Source organism: Fukomys damarensis, unplaced genomic scaffold (assembly GCF_012274545.1).
Source record: "Fukomys damarensis isolate Sample0158 unplaced genomic scaffold, DMR_v1.0_HiC HiC_scaffold_35, whole genome shotgun sequence".
Lineage (NCBI taxonomy): Eukaryota > Metazoa > Chordata > Mammalia > Rodentia > Bathyergidae > Fukomys > Fukomys damarensis.
In genome coordinates this window covers 19,483,923-19,502,025 of record NW_022900947.1, presented here as the reverse complement: position 1 = coordinate 19,502,025, position 18,103 = coordinate 19,483,923, and the positions used below count along the sequence as shown (strand labels likewise).

At 43.1% G+C, this 18,103-nt stretch overlaps 1 pseudogene; it reads right to left on the bottom strand.

Moving 5' to 3' along the window:
* Window positions 1–839: 839 nt before the first annotated feature.
* LOC104851303 lies at window positions 840–2,921 on the bottom strand (annotated as a pseudogene).
* Between the last annotated feature and the right edge of the window lie 15,182 nt (window positions 2,922–18,103).

Sequence of the window (18,103 nt, the reverse complement as noted above, 5' to 3'; positions counted from 1 at the left end):
AAGGACACATTCTGAGGTTCTGTATGGACATGAATTTGGCGGGAAGGACACAATTCAACCCTGTACAGGTGACTTCTCTATGCCAGGCACCTTGGCAGTTGGCTTGGATACAAAGGTAGGCCCTCTCTGATCTCAGTCTCCTGGAGAGACAGGAACACATGCCGATTGCTGATCCCATGAGATGAATGTGAGTGAATACTTGTATTTACTGACCATTTACTGAAGCGCCAACAGTCCTCACAACTACTTTGAGGGGTGGCGCTATTATTATCACCCCCACATTATCGACTGGATGAGTGAGTTCTAGAGAAAAATTGAGTAACGTGCTTTAGGTCCCAGAGCTTAGATTCTAGTTCCACTGGCCTGGAATCAGAGCCGGCTTCTCTGTGGAAGTAGCATCCGAGGAGAGACTTCCCTCAGGACAAAGCTGCAGCTCCGGGAAGGTGGGGAGGCAGCTGGGGTGAAGACAAGTGTTCCAGGCAGAAGGCAAACTCAGCGCCAAGGCCCTGCATCTGGCACAAGCTCAGTGTGCTCAAGAGAGAAAGGAGCTGCTTTGGCTAAGCCCAAAGCAAGGCCTGTGGGAGCCCAGTAAGGGCTTATTCACTTACAGGATGCCTCCACCTGAAACAAGTGAGTTCCTGCAGTGGTACCACAGAATGGTAATTCCTTAGCTCTACCCTACTGCAGGCTAAACATTTACATCATTCTAAAGTCACTTTAAGCTGTACTACAGTGCTATAATTCCCCTTTTTAGGAAAAAAAGAGAGTGAATTTCCTGGAAGTGCTCTGAAAGGAAATAAGGTATTCTAAAATGTCCATAGTAACTAGTGGTTTGCTGATTATTTTCCTGAACTTTTTAATTCCAGCAAAGCGTTACTTTGCAAAAGGTCCTTTAGCCCAAATTCTGTCTGTGTTGATCTCTTTGTAAAAGAACTCTCTGCTCATCCCTTCCTTTAGCCTGAGACAGTAAGGTAAAACTAAAAAAATCTCCATCTGGTACTGTCGGACCCCTGTGCAGTAGGTGGAGGAGCACATCTTTGGTCATCTAATCTGGACCCCTGACACTTTACAAGGGTGTCAAAGAAGCCCTTGTCAGGCTCTTTGTCGTCCTTAGTCCTTAAGTGATTAAGTAGCGACTGTCTGCTGTTTTTTTGACAAACGAAGCCCCAGCAAATTATTGAAGATGGCCCTTTGGTCATCTGGATGGCGGCTCTGTGAGCTGGCCAGAAGGCCTAAGAATTCATCTGTGTTGGGGGACACCACAGAAACAGGTGGTGCCTTCAGCATCGTTTTTGTGGGAGTGGAAGAAGTTGCAGCGGCCACTGTGTGGCAGTTCTTTTCTTGTAAGCAGCACCTCTGATCATCCATCCTATTGCTTTGAAATCAGCTTAACAGGTCAAAGAATCCTTCATCTCCAATAGTTTCTGCACTGCTTTTCCTCTGAGAATTCAGAATTCAATGGTCAATGGAGTTACTGGCATCTTGGAGAACTTTAGTGGAAGAATTGGTTTTGTATTTTTTTCCCCTTTAGTCTTTTGACAAAGAATAACTTTGCAGACAGTTTGGCAATGAGCGGTTTTTGTTTAGCAAAAATCTCACTGTCCAGTTTTGTACCTTTTCTGGTGTTAACTTCATAAGTTCCATATTTTCCAAACTGTGTCAGCTTCCCAACTTGGGGTGTGCACCATGTAAACTATTATCAATTTCGATATTTTCAGACATTATGGAATTATTTGTGATGTAACTCCGACCAAGAACCATTTGAAGATCTGACTCAACTGTGCTGTGAGTTCACCACTTTTATTCCCAAACTCTCTTGAAATTTCCAAGTGCTTTTCAGCAAAATGCATTGCTTGATCATGATTTCCTAGAGCTGTGGGTACATTTCCTAAGCTCCAACATGCCCTTCCTTCACCAACTCTATCTTTTAATTCTTGAGCAATTGCTAAGTGCTTCAGGAGATAACCAATGGCCTTCTCACAGTCTTGAAGGAAAGTGTACATTTCTCTAAGACTAGCAAGCATGAGCTTCTACAGCTCTGTCTTCAAACTATTGAGCCAACAGAAGTGTCTTCTTGTAGTATTCAGAAGCAGTTTCAAATTCACCAAGAAATATATATGCATTTCCAAGGCTATTGTAAGCTTTTCTTTCAGCTGCTTTATCTTCAAATTCTTTTGCAATGGAGTTGCTGCTCATGAGCTATAACTGCATCCCTAAAATTGCCAAGAAGGTAATGTGTATGGCCAAGATCTCCAAAGGTTTGTCCTTGGGAAGCTCGGTCTCCCAAAGCAGTTGCCAAATGATAGATTTACCTCATAAAAAGTCCACTGCTGCCTGCAGAGCATTTCTCGCTTCTTCTGGAAATTCTCCCACATCCTGGGGACCAGGGCAGCCAAAACTTTTCCTTTTGGCATGATATGCATTTCCAGGATTGTAAAGTGCCCTTGCTTCTCCCACCTTGTCATTAAGCTGTCTGGAAATATCTAGGTGTCTCTGACAACAAACTACAGCTTCATCAAAATTCCCAAGAACTTTTAAGGTGTTTCCCAATTACCGCTAAGTTTAGCTTCTCCCAACTGGTCTCCCGTAGTCCTCCCAAGAGTGAAATCATGATGGTGGTATTCTAATGCTCTGGCATAATCATGTAAATAGAAACACGCATCGCCCAGCTGGCTGTAAATAGCGCTAAGTGTTTTTAGATCTTTGGTTCCAACTTGAACCGCTCCTTCAAAAAATAGCCCCCCAGCACAGCGGTCGCCTGATTTACGCAGCCGTTCCCTTTCCACGGCCAGCTCTGGGCAGGAAGCTTCCATTCCGTAACGGATGAGAAAAGAATGGTCTTTCCTCGTGCTTATCAAATTTTCCTCCATTGAGTCATATCGTAAGCTGAGTAAAATATACAATTATCTTATTTTGTGCCAATCCAGTTGTTTACAGTGTAGAATTGTTTGCAGAGCACTGTCCAGTTAGTACATTAATGAGCTGGTGTTAATACATCCTAAGCTCCTGCTTCTTCATTATTAATAATGAAAGGAGGTCCGTGTCAGACAGCTTCAAGGTTCAAAATGGGTCCCAAACCCCTGCATCTCTGGTCCTTTCAGCAGCACTTCAGCAACATTTCTCTCGCGCTGTGGTGCGGCAGCAGGGCCGTGGCGAGCCGCAGGTTGTGGGGGTCCCCGCGCTTGACCCAGATCGGTACTTGCGGGAGGGCGCAGAGCCAGGCAGGGGCGTGGTGGGAGGCCTGCAGGTACGTGGGCCAGAGCTCCGGGCTCCTTCGCTTCCCCTCCCGTCCCTCAGCCACCCACGGGTCCTCGCAGCGCCTCGCTCCTCTGTGTCCCATCTGATTCTTAAAATTCAAACACCTTGCAAGCCGTGCCCTGGGATGTGATGTATTTCTGACTGGGTCTCTCTGGCTCTGAATGGAGAAGAAGACAGCAGTGAGTATGGGCAGAGATGGGAGGACAGACTGGGCTTGGGGTGCAGCTCACAGGGCTTGCTGATGGATAGGAGAGCGCAGAGTAGTCCCTCGCTTTGGGTACTCGCTTGAGTACCCGGCTGGCTGAGGATGCTCTGGGGGAGGCAGCCCGGGATGGCGGCAGGAGGAAGGTCTAGGTGTCCATGCCTACCGGGCGGCCTGGGGCCATGGAGCCGTGGGAATGACCGAACCAGGCCGCGTAGGTTGAGAATCCTGCTGGTCATGGTGCGAGCAGCTATAGGAGCCTGGTTCCAGACCGGGTCGCCTAATAGAAAACCCTTGCTAGTATGCTCAAAAGACGCATGCCTAGGCCTGGTTCTTCGTACACGAGGGTACAAGGATCTGCTGCGTGAGCAGTCACTAGTGTAAAGTCACGGTAGCTTACTTTGACCAAGGGCCGGCACTTTACCCCATTTGTGTATTTTAAAATCTCCTAAGAATTCCTTGAGCTGAGTACATTTCTGCCCCACTTCATGAATGAAGACAGGATGCTGAGAGCAGCCAAGTAACTTGCCCAGGCTCGGGGCCAGTGCTGCACCCAGGGAGAGAGAGCCGGACCACAGGACCTGAAGCCCTGAGTCAAGTTCATGAATCTCCTGCGTCCTGCAGTCTCCCGCAGACCCCCTTTCCTTCCATTTTTGCACCCCAGGATTTATTCCTTTACTGCCCCTGGCTTGTTTCCGAAAAGCAGCCTTTCCCCTCTTGTCCTGAGTGTAGGTTAGAATGTTTCAGCTGTCGGTCCATCTCCTCTTTGAATAAATATTTAAACTGACTTTAAAGTTTTCCTCTTCAACCTTTCTAAATAAAAATAAATCTCGCCTTCTGGATCGTGTCTACTGCTTCCCATTCCTTTGACGGCTCTGTGTATGGCACCCAGGGTGAGCAGGGCTAGGAGCTGACAGCCCCAGCACACCCGCTGCCCCTTCCTGCCTGTGCTTCGCCTGCCCTGCCGCACCTGGTTTTCAGATCATGTTAGAGCAAGGGTTCTTGCGGGGGAGCCAGGTGCTCGCAGCTCTTTCCTGTTTTTGTTTAGCTGGGGTCCACCTGGCTCCGGAGGTGACAGGATGCAGAGGTCCCAGAAAGACTTCCAGATGCTGAGGTCAGTGTCCAAGAGCCAAGATCTACTCTTTAGTAACAGAGAAATCCTTTCCTTCCCTTCCCTTCCCTTCACGTTTTTTTCTCCTTTTCTTTCATCTCCTTTTTTGCGTTACATCCGGGGCCCTGAGAGACAAGTCCGGTGAAAGAGGAATTGAAAATGCGGAGTCAACCTGCCCGTTGAATGAATGCCGCTTGTTTTCTGGAAAACCCCATCTTTCCTATTCCTATTTCCTCTTCCCTCATTTCTTTGCTTATAGTTTAGCTAGAGTTTACCCACATACACAGAAGTAAAGATTCTTGTTCTAAAGGCCAGGCAAAATCTGAAATGAAAAAAAAAAAACCACGACAGTTCCCTATCCATTCCCCACCCGTCCGCTCTCCTCCCTGTTCTGCCAGCAGCCCCTCTGGCTTGCCAAGAGCCACCCAGGAACAGATTTCTTCTCTAATCTGTTGCATCTGTTCACCCACTCCTACCCCCCCGCTAATCCCTCCAAACGCGCTGCTTTCCACAAAAGGGCAAGAGACAACTGGAAGCGACACCACAGGCCTGATGCCTGCGGCTCCGGCCACTCCGTTTGTTCTATTTCTTGCTGATAGGCAGAGAGGCAGCCGCCTTCATTCTACCCGGCAAAGCTACACTTGAGAACCTTCAGTCACAGGGTCAGTTCCAGACTTCCCGCCCACGAAGCCTAGGCTTTGTCGTTTGCATGTTTGTGCTCATCGATTTTACGCCCATGATTTAGTTATATTTATCTGGGAATGGTTCAGATTCAAGCCATGGGAAAGTCAGGAGGCTTGGTTGGTATTTATGGTTCAGTAATTGCCTTGCCGTGGGGCCCTGGCTCAGGAAAGAATCCTTCCCGAGCCTGCGTTTCTCTATTTTAAAAACAAGGAGACATCTTCCAGGCAAGAGCTCTTTGTCAGGCTCCCTGAAATCTGCTCCCAAAGCATCCTTGGCAGCCACGAAACCTGTGTGGAGAACTTTGTACTAATCTACTACAGACCAAAGCATATGTCCCCCCAAATTCATATGCTGTAGTCCTAAACCCGAAGTGGTAGTATTAGGGGGTGGGACATTTGGGAGGTAATTGGATCACGAGGCTAGAGGCGTCAGTGCTTCTGTAAGAAGAGGAAGAGACACCAGTGCTTCTTCTGTCCAACACATGAGCTCCACGGCAAAGGCTTCCATAAGCTGGAACTGTCAGTACCAGGAAGAAACAGAACAAACGGAGCCACAGACGTCAAATCCGCCAGTCCCTTCATCTGGACATCCAGCCTCCAGGACTGTGGGAAACGAATGTCTGTCGTTTAAGCCACCCAGCCTGTGGCATCATACCAATGCAAGCTGCTTAAGCCAATACCCACCCTTTCTCTCCAGAGTCATATGGTCACGTGTAAACATCAACGTACATCTGTAAAGGTGTAGATATAATAAGGTGTCTGCCATGGTCATATACATATATATATATATTTTTGTTTGTTTGTTTGTTTGTTTGGTTTTTGGTTTTTTGAGACAGGGTCTCACTATGTAGTTGAGACTGACCTGAAACTCACTATGTAACCCAGGCTGGTCTTGAACTCACAGTGATCCTCCTGCCTCAGCCTCTCGAGTACTGGGATTACAGGCGTGCGCCACCGTGCCCAGCATATATATATTTTTTAACTACCATATTTGTTTTTTCTCCAGCATCTATGGGAATAACTGTTAATTCACCTGGTTTAGCTCCAATTTGTTTTTTTTTTAATGACTACTTACAACTATAGTGCAGCTGTACTATAATTTATATAACCATTCCCATATCTTTGATTCACTTTTGCCATGATTTATAATATAATCCATATCTGTGCAAATACCTCCTTAGGTTTTGAAGTTTTTATTCCTATGGGATAGATACTGGGAATGAGATTTCTGGATCACATATGTATGTATTTTAATCATCTCAGAAGACAACATAAATATATGTTTCCAACCAGAAATGGGCAGAAATCCCCACGTTCTCTTTAGCAACAGTGATTGTCAGTCTCTTTCATTTTTCCATCTGATCAGAGTAAACTGATGGATCCTTGTAACTTTATGTGCAGCCTCTGCACACGAGCTCGAGCCTCTTTTTATACATGTATTGGATGCATGAAGTTGCTTTTCTGCAAATAGTGTGTTCAGAACCATTGGCTCAGTTTTCTGTCAGAGTGTTCGTCTCTCTTGTTTGCGTGTCATGTAAACTTTCTATGTATGTTATAGCTACTCATTCTCTGAGGTCAACAGTCTTCCACTGCTCTTTAATTTAGTGTTTATCTGTTGACTCAGTGTCTTCCTCTGTTTGGTTGCTATGATAACAAAAGACCTTGGACTGGGTAATTTATAAGCAACCAAAATTTATTGTCCACAGATCTGTAGGCTGACAGGTATAAGATGCAGGTGCCAGTGAATTTGATGTCTGGTAAGGTCCTATTCTCTTTTTCTGTCTCTTTTTCTGTGTCCTCAAACTGTGAAGGGGTGGACCAGATCCCTCAGGCCTCTTTAATAAGGGCACTAATCCCACTTGTGAAAGTGGAGCCTCATGACTTAATCACCTTCCAAAGGCCCCATCTCTTACTACTGTCACCTTGTGGGGGATAGATGTGAACATATGATTTTAGCAGGTGACAGATACATTCAGTGCATAGCACTTAGTTTCTGGAATCTTTTCCAAACACAAATATGCTCAAATATGTCTATCTGTCCTGTATAGCTTCAATTAAAAAGTGCTATATAGCTAAAAATTAAAAAGTCCTATACAGCTAGTCAATTAAAAAGCACTCATCTACCTTAAGTTTTCCATGTGATATTCTAAGAAGTGTTACTGTTGTTTACATTTATGTGTAGGTTTTTAACTCATCTAGAATTTTTCTCCTTCTGTCTAGATAGTAAGCCATTCTATCATTATCATTTAATGCCTCAGTCTTATCTACTGAATTGTTGCCCAGGCTGGCCTGGATATGTTCTCTAAGGATCCTCCTGCCTCAGCATCTCCAGTAGCTGAGAAAACAGGTGCATGACACAGAACCCAATATGAAAAATCTTTTTTTTGTACCAGGGATCGAACTCACGACCATGCGCTTGCGAGGCAGGCACCGTTGCCGCTGAGCTAAATCCCTGGCCCCCTGGAAAATCATTTTTAAGAAACATTTTTATTAAGGAATAATTTATAAAAGTGGCCTTTGTTGAGTGATTTGGGTGAGTTCATAGTTTGTGACCATCATGGCAATCCAGTTTTTGAACATTTGTATCCCCTCCAAAAGTTCTCTCCCGCCTCTTTATCCTCCAGCCTAGCCAAGTGCATGTTTGTTCTCTGTGTCTCTGAATTTGCCTTTTCTAGATATGAAAAATCACTTTTGTCCTACTTGAAACTATAAATAGGTTTGCTTAGCATTCTGTATGTTTTCCATCGATTCATTTATCTATCCTTCAACCTAATATGAACCAAGAATATGAAGAGTTTTTAAAAGGAAAATAAAAACTGTTCTTAAGTGATGCTCAACCTCACTCATAATAGGAAAAAAACAGTACAAATGAAAACTATGCTAAGATGCTATTTTTTGCCTCAATTGGCAGTAACCCAGAAGTTTCATAACACATTGCACTGATGAGGGTTTGAGTGAATACATTCTTATTAATTGCTGGTAAGACTATAACCCCTTGGGCTGACCCTGACGTAAGGCAGTTTGGCAAAATTTCAAATGCATATTCCCAGCAGTTCTACTTTTGGGAAATTATTTTACAGATATATTTCTTGTTAAGGATTAGAAGATATATATATCTATATATATATATATATATATATATATATATATATATATATATGTATCACCACAGAGGACAACACCATAGGGAACTAGTTAAATTCATAAAATGGAAACCTTCTGCAGTTATATAATGGATAACAAGAAGATCTTTATGTCCTTACCCCTGTCTCAGAGGCTCAGAAACAAGATTCAGTGTGACATATGTTAGTGTTTGTACAAAAATATGGAAAAACTGGATTCTGTATTTATATTTGCTAGTATATGTATAAAGAAATGATCAGAGAATATATGTGATGGACTGAGAGACAGAAAAGAAGGCATATGACTTAGATGAAAGAAGTATTTTCCCTGTACACTTTTTCTAAAGTTTAATACTATACTATATTTGTGCCTATTCAAGATTTCTCTCTTAGTTTTTCTCAGACATTCATGCTTTCATTTGTTTTGAGACAATTGTCCAATTCTTGCCTTCTCAACACTGCTAGAATTCCAGTAGTAGTTGTATCACATTTATATTTTATTATAATTTTGGTAGGATGGATTTTTAAAATTATGTTGTCTTCTCAAGCAAGATGGAAAAGTTTTTCTATCTGGTGAAATCTTGTTCTAGATCTTTGATGTTATAATGTTGCGTTTGTATTAAATTTATCCCTAGTAAAAATATTCCTTTTTGTGAATGAAATGTATTCCCCATTCTCTTTTCGAGGTGTTGCTGACTACCAGAGGGGAGAACACATCCAATTCTATTAATTCACACAGCATTTTATAAGATGATCTTGGATTTTCTAGGTAATAACCACATCATGAGTACAGATAGTTTAGATTCTTTCAGTTTTTATAGTACTTAGTCCATATTCTTGTCCAATAAATTTATTAGAACGCTGAGACAATATTAAATAATCATTATTATGACTTTTAAGTTCCTGATTTCAATAGAAAGGGTTTTAGCACTTTGCCATCTAAATTAGTATTAGGTTGAATCAGATTAGGGTGAAAGAGCTGAACATTGGTTATTTCAGCTGATTCTGTTTTTAAATTTTTTTCTTTTTATTGAATTTATTGGTACATTTTAGGTATACAGTACAGCTACTTTCATTATTGGGATCTTGTACCTTTACATGACAGGTCTTGGTTCTCATTTTTTCCCCTTGTCCCTGCCCTCCCTTCACCCCCTTTTCAGTCTCTTGTATTTACATGACAGGTCTTGGTTCTCATTTTTTCCCCTTGTCCCTGCCCTCCCTTCACCCCCTTTTCAGCTGATTCTGTATAAATGCTTTGTCTCAGCTTCCATATCTATTTTATGTAATGTTTTTCTTTGAAATAGCTGCTAAATTTTCTCAGAGGTGCCTGTGATTCTTTTCATATTGTGTGGTACACTACTGTCACAGTGACTCCGAAGACCTCTTCTTCCATGTGTACCAACTCACGCATCCTCGTGACTTGAGATGTGCATGTGACTTCAGCCCACTGAACACGAAGTGTGGCACAATCATAACTTGATAAATACCTGCACAGTAGAACTGATCCTCTTGGGGACTCCCGCAATGCCCCTGTCCTTTGAGCCTGATTCTGCGCAGTAATAAGCTTAGGCCGTCACACTTAGACGTGAGAGGCCATCTTGAATGTTCTAGCCCCAGCTAAAGTAGAAAAGAGAATCACAGAAATGACTCAGTCATGCCGTTTGAAAGAGAACCACTCAACCGAGCCCAGCCAGACCGCAGAACCACAAGGAATAATACTTGGTCACTGATTTAAGCCACGTGGCTTTGGGATAATTTGCAATGCAAAAACCATTGGAAAAATATTTTAGTAGCAAATCGTATTGATAGATTTTTGGATACTAAAATTCTTGTGAATTTTGGAATAAATTCTAAAGTTATTATTTGATCTTAAAGTTACTATATGTTTCATTCATTGCTGGATTCTATTGGCTGATTTTTCATTTTTGCATTTATAATTAATTGATTAATTTTTCTCTTCAAATAATTGAATTACAGAGCCATATATATTTTTCTAGGCCTAGAATTAAACAAAATTTTAATTATCCATACATAAAAATTAAAACTCAACTCTGACACCATATGGTACTAGTCTGTTTCAATGTTTCTTTTAAAGTCACCTTTTCCATATCCTCTATAGGAATTAATGTTTATTTGATTTTTCTGTTCATTTATGATTACTTTTGATATTTTTGTACATTTTTTTTAAACCTGGCTTCTCAGTCTAGGGCATGCATATTCTTTGAAGTAGCTGCAGAAAAATAAGACAAATACAGCATTTTCTGAAGTGTTACTTTTACTCAAAGATTTGGGGAAAATAGATTATTTGTAAATTCAAACAGATATGGATGCCTTCATATACTTTATGCTTTTCAATTGTATACTCACTAATGACTTTAAATTCCTCTGTATATCAGTATTGTGCCTTCTTTTTCTTTATACTTACATGTTCTTGCTCTTTATCTTTCATAAAACTCATATAATCTATTTTTAGTCCTTTCAAATAACTAAAATTGGATTTGTTTATTCTTTTTCTTATTTTATTGATTTCAATTTTAGTAATATTAGACATTTTCTATTATTTTCATCATTCTAGTTTCTTTTGGCTTATTTTCTTTTTAAAATTTCAATTTTATTAGAAAGAATTAACAACTGTCCTTCTGAGATTTTTATTACTATGAAGTAAGAGTACTTGGAACTGCCACAGGCTGTCTCCGATGCCACTAGAAAGCCAGCCTGAAAATGAAGCTAACACAGAGACATGGATTCTTAATGACATAAGTTACACCACTGCTCACTATGTCTGGAGCTGATTCACTCTTTCAACATTCTCACTATGTGAGTAAATTTCCACTTCTATTCAGTGAGTTTGAGTTGGGCTTCTGTTCCACACCATAGGACACATTCTGACTGAGACCACATGGTGTCATTTTCCCTAGGAAGCAGGTTTCTACAGAGAGGACCAAGTCATTTAGGCTTCACTTCTCTGGCTTTCACAAAGGCAGCCTTCATTGATCCTGATTCCTTCCTTCTTGAAAGCAGCCCTTCCTGGGCCATTTTAATACAGAAACGTCTACATATTTGGTTCTTCAAGTTGTCTGGTTGTCTGTTAAATGATGGGGTTAAAGATAATAGGAAAAAAGAAACGAAACAAAACAAAACAAAAAAGACCTAAACAGCTTTTATGTACAGATGTTTTGGAAGGTTGAGGATGTACTGTAAAAAGGAGGGGGAGAAGGAAGGGAGAAAGAAAGAAGGAGAAATAAAGACAAAGAAAGAAAGTAAAAGGAAGGGAGGAAAGAAAAGTAAAGAAAAAACTGGCTCAAGAGTGAGCTTTCTGACTTTGGAGAAATACAAGATTGCTTAATTGTTCAATCACAGCACAAACTCTTTAATGGGCCCACTTGCTTAAGAAGGCAGGGAGGCTGCAAAGAGACCAGGCCAGCCATGAAGAAGGACTGTGTCAGGGTGGAGGGCAGAGGTGACTAGCAAAGCAACTGTGTTCTGCGCATGGAGACCAGGCTGGGCTAAGCAGGCCTGGATCTGAACTCAGCTTCTCAGATATGCAAAACCTTTGTAGTACATGCAGGGAAGTACGACAAATGCAGCATTTCCTGAAGTATTAGTTCTATTCAAAGATTTGAGGAAAATAGAATATTTCCGAATTCAAACAGATATTCTTTAAAACGAAAAGGAAAATCCATATATATCTTTAAGAATTCAAAGAATTCTTGTGCTCATGGTAGGCTGCTTCGGTAACGCATCTCAGATTTTCTGGTGCCATACATACCTTTGTCATTTTTCCCACACCAGGGAAGCCCTCCCCTTCCAGCTATAGCTATTTAATTGGCTTCTTTCTAGCACAATTCACTCAACAGATTGTGTTTAAATTCACAGCATCCCCTTCTTACCCAATTCTTTCTTCAACCCACTATCAATCTTTTGCTCCTAATTTACTCTGTTCAGCCCTTGTCATATCCATGTTACTAAACCCAGTGACCAATTTTCTTCCTTCAGCTTATTTGACCTCTTCAGAACAGGGCACAATTTATCAACCTCTTTCTGGAAACATTCTCTTCACTTGGCCCAGCACTCACATTCTGCCAGGGTCTCCTTTTCAGTTTCCTTGCTGGTTCTTCTCATTTCCCAGGCCACTTCCTCGATGTCTGCTCTATTCATGTTTTCTGGTCTATGATCTCAGCCTGTCTCACAGCTCTAAATACCATCTATATGCTGACGCCCTCCAAATTTATATCTCTGCCCTGGACCTTTGCCCTGAATTCCATCTGCATACTTGCCACCTCCACTTGGATGTCTAATATGCATCTCAGACTTACCACACTCAGGAAGGAAACTCTTCATCTTCCCTTGATCAAACAGCTCCTGTCCCACCTCAGCAGATGACAAGTCTTTTACGTTTTTAGTCTCCAAGCATGGAGTCATTGTTGATTCCCCTTGTACTCTTAGAAATGATTTCCAATCATCAGAAAATCCTCTGGCTTTATGTCCCAAATATATGCAGACCCAAATATATGCAGACACATATTCTACTGGCCTAGCCCAAGCTGCCATCATCCTCGGTCATCTCCTGTCTTGGTCTCCTGGCTTCTGCTTTGTCTACCTAATCCATCAACCACAGAGCAGTTAGAGCAGTCCCTTCAATACATATGTCAGGCTGTGCCAGTCCTCTGCTGGGAATTCTCCAGTGGCTTCACAGCTCCCTCAGGTTAAAAGCCAGCCTTCATACAGCGGTCCCAAGGCCACTTTGACCTGGACCCTTCTTACTCATTGCACACCAGCCACACAAGACTCCTTGTTGCCCCTCATACACAGCAGCCTATTCTTGTCCAGATTTCCTCTTCCTAGAATGCTCCTCCCAGCTCCACATATGCCTTGTTCCCTCACCTCCTTAGGTCTTGGCTTAAATATCATGTTTCAGTGTGTCCTTTCCTGGTCATCTTGTTTAAAGTAATGTCTTCCTCATCTGCTCCTGATACCTACCACTACCATTCCGACTTATTTTTTACTTACCTTTATCACCATTTAATATTACATGATTTAATTTTTAATTATTTATTGTCTGGCTTCAGCTGCCTTAGTGTAAACTTCAGCTATGATTTTTCAAAATCTTAGCTTCTTTTGATCACCATTGTATCTCTAGGTTTGTAGCAGGTGCTCAAAAATGTTTACACTAATGGAATTAATGATTAAAGAATGAGTGGCACCAGTGTGTTCTTCGCCACCGCTACAGGCTTCTCTAGAAAAGCCTGATATTCTCTGTGGGAAGCAGTCAAAAGCCATGCAGGTTTGGAGCAGAGAAGAAATCAGGGGCAAGGAGGGGGATTTGGAGAGATTGTTGGGGGAAGAGTGTGCAGGGAGTGTTTGGTAGGGGGGCAGGAAGACAGGGTCCTGGCCCTGGGTTGGTCAGAGAAAGACGTTTTAGTTTTCAAGACCAGAGCCAAAGAGAACTTTGGAGCCCACACCTTGGTGACTGGGCAGAAAGACAGAAGTGCAAGACACTCACCAGCACTGAGAGCAGAAGCACTGCAGAGGGCTCAGAGACCAGCTTCATTCCTTCACTTTTCCCCAATAAGTATCTTATATTTGAGTGGAAAAGTGGCAACTATTTTTGTGTAAATACCACATTTGGCTAGAAAAAATGCTTAAGAGGTATGTCCAGAAATATATCTTTGAGGAAAAAAATGGTAGACTTGTGTTTTTCTTCAAGGGCACAGGATGCACTAATAAATGACTCAATGTGTCTTTCTATAATGCCATCTTTTACCCTCCCAATGCAGACTAAACAGTAAAAAAATAATTTTAATATTAACTTGGTGATCTAAGAAACAAGACTGTGGCCAATTGCCTTTGCAATTCCTAAAAATAATTCTCTCTCAAAATCTATCTATCATGATGGTAGCAACTATGGATTTAGCTCATTTCGATGCATATCCCAGACAGAGTTCTAGGTCCTTCCTAGGTTAATTTATTTAATTCTTACAACAACCTCACAAAGCAAACAAACTACTGTAAAAACGCACCCTACATTTTCAGCACCTAACCCTAATAAAAGTTTACTTTTACTCAGTAGTTTAGTGGAGGTGTTAACATGCAGCCTTCCTCATGGTGACTCAGGGCCCAGGATCCTTCCATGTGGTGGCTCTGTCATCCTGCAAGACCCCACCCCTACCCTGAGTCCTTTGAGGCCCCCTCAGCCAGCATGTGGGATAAGGATGGAATATCATCCTGGGAGTTTTCATGGCCCATGTCTGAAAGTGACACATCACGTTCCCTCACATGTCATTGGCTAGAGAACTCAATCACACAATAAAGCTCACTGCAAGGAAGGCTGGGAAGAACAGCGGGCTGCACCGCCAGGTATGGGTCTTAACTGGCTCATATCGATGTCTTCCAAAGCCAGGGTACTAACCTTCTGTTTTACACTGGGGAAAACCAGGTGCTGGAGATAAGTAAGCTTGTATAGGTGACAGAGCAAAGCTGTTCATCTCCAGAGTACACGCGCTTTATCATTGCGGCGACGGTGAAGGTCCATCGAGTCAGTCTGAGATGACAACTGGTAATCCAGATAAAGAAATGGGGAGAAAAAGTAAGAGTGACCCTCAGACCCCACAGGATGCTGTCTTGTTCCTGCTCCCCGCAGTCTCCGCTTCTCTATACAGGTGCAGCCAATAGGCCAGGAGCTCAGCAGCTCCACCCTCCCACGAGTTGGGTAATTAGGAAGCGGCTTCAGCAAGTCCCCAATCACCAGTTCCCGTCACCAAGAGCATGTTGTCCTCTGAACAGAAAGCCAGTGTGACAGGTAGAGGGGCTCTGTGGGGAGAGGTTAGCTGGAGGAGGTGGGGGGCTGGTGGCATGAGGGCTTTCAAAGTAGTCCTTCGTGACACATTTTAATTTCTGTGTGGGGGTCGCATTCAGAATGTCACAGAAGGTCACTTATTTGGGGCTAATGGGGCTGGGACAGCAGAAAGGGCCCCGAAGACTTTGCTCTGCTTCTCGCTGGTGGTGTGACTTTGAACTAATCCCTGAATTGAGAGCATGTCGAAGATTCAAAGGGTGATGGGCAAATACAGTTAAAATTTTTAAAAATTATCACAGTAAAAGACACATTGCCACGGACCCCTCAAAAATACTCCTCTCTTCAAACGCTCTGACTTTTGGCTCTTCCTTAAAGTCAAACAGAGCATGAAAAATAAACGTCTTCAGTTGGTTCAGGACACGAAGCAGCCATGAAACAGGGGAGAGGACATCCAGTGACAACAATGAAGGGACATATGCATTTTTTTGTTTTTGAAAAGAAGGGAAGTGTTCTGCAGAGAATTAATGGCAATGTGTCTTTTACTGGAATCAAGTTTTCAATTTAAACACACAGCATATATTTTGACCACATCTGGTGGACTTAAAACCAAATGTGTCTGATTAAAACTGTGGGTCCTCTCCCCACAAGGGGCATACACTCACCTAATTTTGCAGCTTATAGACTTCCCGAGGAGCATCCACTAAGATTAGGTGGACTCCAGTCACTTTTAACCAAAGTGCTCTTTCCTTCCAAAGACTCCCCTGGACTCTGCTGTCTGCTGCAGAAAGGATCCCCCAGGCACCTCTGCTTCCTGTGCCAGCCTCCCTGATGTTGCAAGATTGGAAATCACAGCCCCTCCCCAGGATCCACGGCCCAGGGCCCATAGCCCATGGCTGCCTGGAACCGCAGATCAGTGGCTGCTGACCTTCACTGCATCCCTGTGAGAGGGTGAGTCACAAGAAGCCTTTACTTGACAAATTTAGCGCCCTTGTTTCCCTTTCTACCACCTAATCTTTCAAAATCACTTGCTTCTTAACAGCCCTCTGAGTTTCTGCCTATAACAGCCTTTCAGCTGCTCCCCAGGGTGGGGGTGGGGATGTGTGTGAGAGGATGGGAAAGCTGGCCAGAGAGCCCTGCAGCTGTCCTGGACATAGGAAGTCCTCGGCTGCATGTAAAAGGTAAGAAGAGCTAAAAATACTATGAAAAAATGGTTGCTTCCAAGTACAGAGGAAGTCCGGATGTTGTCCCAGTCAGGCTGCGGAGGAAAGGGCCCCAGAGGGAGACTTCCTACGTCCTTCTGAACTTTTAGCAAACCCTGCTGACCTCCAGGGAAAGACAAACCTTAGTGTGCTGGGCCTCTAAATGCAGGCCTGAAATTGCCTTTCCAGTCCCGCAAGCCTGTGCCTCCCGGGAGCCCTGTAGTGACCCCAAACGTGCTTCCACTTTTCCAGGCACAGCCTATCCTTCCATCCATCTCTGTCCCTCCTATCTTCAGGCCTCTCACCCTACGTCTACCTGCAAATTTTTCTAGATCACCACTGATATTTTAGTGTATGTGCTGCATGATCATCACTGATATTAATAAGTGTCGCCCCTCTTGTTTTGAGTGCCTACCACATGTCAAGTGCTTTCCAAGCTTTATCACATTTGATTCCCTCAACAAACTTGACAGGTATTATAGAAACTGCTTCATGAGTGAAGAAATTGGCTTTAAAGGAATAATTATAGTTCCTAAAGTCAAGGAGCTACCAAATGACACTGCTGCAACTCTTGTCTAATCGACCTCGAAGTTGCGCTGCTACATTCATGCACCTCCTCGGTCCACACATCCACCTTACCAGGCACCCAGCTGACCATCCCCTTAGCTTCGGTATTTGTTATCTCCCGCAGTACCTGCACGTAGCAACTCAGCTCCCTCCTTCCTAGTCCTGTGTCACTCCACTTTCGTAGCCCACCATGCTGGCCCAGCATGGTACCCACTTCTTTCCCCCTGAGGCATTACTTCTTTAACTAGACTGGGAGCTCCAAGACTAGATGTCTCTTGAAAAGCCTAGCTAGCCCATGCTTTCCTGAGATTAGATGTCCACTGAAAACCGGACAGTGATTGAGCTCTCCCTGCTGCTGTTTGGGCAGCCGTGTCCTCAGAGTAGGGTGCAATGTCACCAGACAGCCAGGCCTATGAAAAGCCATTCAGAAAACATCAAGAGATACCGAGCCTCTTGCCAGCCCTGAGCCAGTGTATCCCTGAACTCAAAGAAAGCCTAGTTTATAAAACTTTTTCCAAAGCCTTTTAATTGGGAAATACTGCTGTCAAAATATCTTGCCACGAGTGTGGAACTTTAGCCTTGAGATTGTAATCACAGGAAATGTAGAGTTCAGTTTCCTAAGCAACCGTAATTCCTTCTTCTTTTTCCCCTTCCATCCTGCCTGCCTACCCTTTTATATTACAGTGGGATCTCTGATGCCTGGAATACAAATATAAAATATGCTTCAACAGTATCCTAAATGTTATTTTCAAAATGTTCCTGAAAGCCGAATGTGGTGGCACACACCTGTAATCCCAGCATTCAGAAGGCTGAGCTGGAGGGTTGTTATGTAGTGAGTTTGTGTCCAGCCTGGACTACATGGCAAGACCCCATCTCAACAAACAAAAACAAAAAGCTCTTCAGGCCTTGATGCTATCTATGTTGCATAGAAAGAATAGATGAAAGCAGCTGTTGTCTAAACTCAAATATGTTTATGTCCATGCAGGCAGGCCACGGTGTTCAGTCATCTGTGCACACAGGCAGACACATTGCACATCTCTATGTTAGAATGCAGGTTGCCCACCATACCCCTGCCCTGTCTAGGCTGTTTTCTCACCCTGGTCTTGGGCACATCCTGTGCATCAGCCTTGCTGGACTGTACCATGATCATCTATTTACTGGAGCA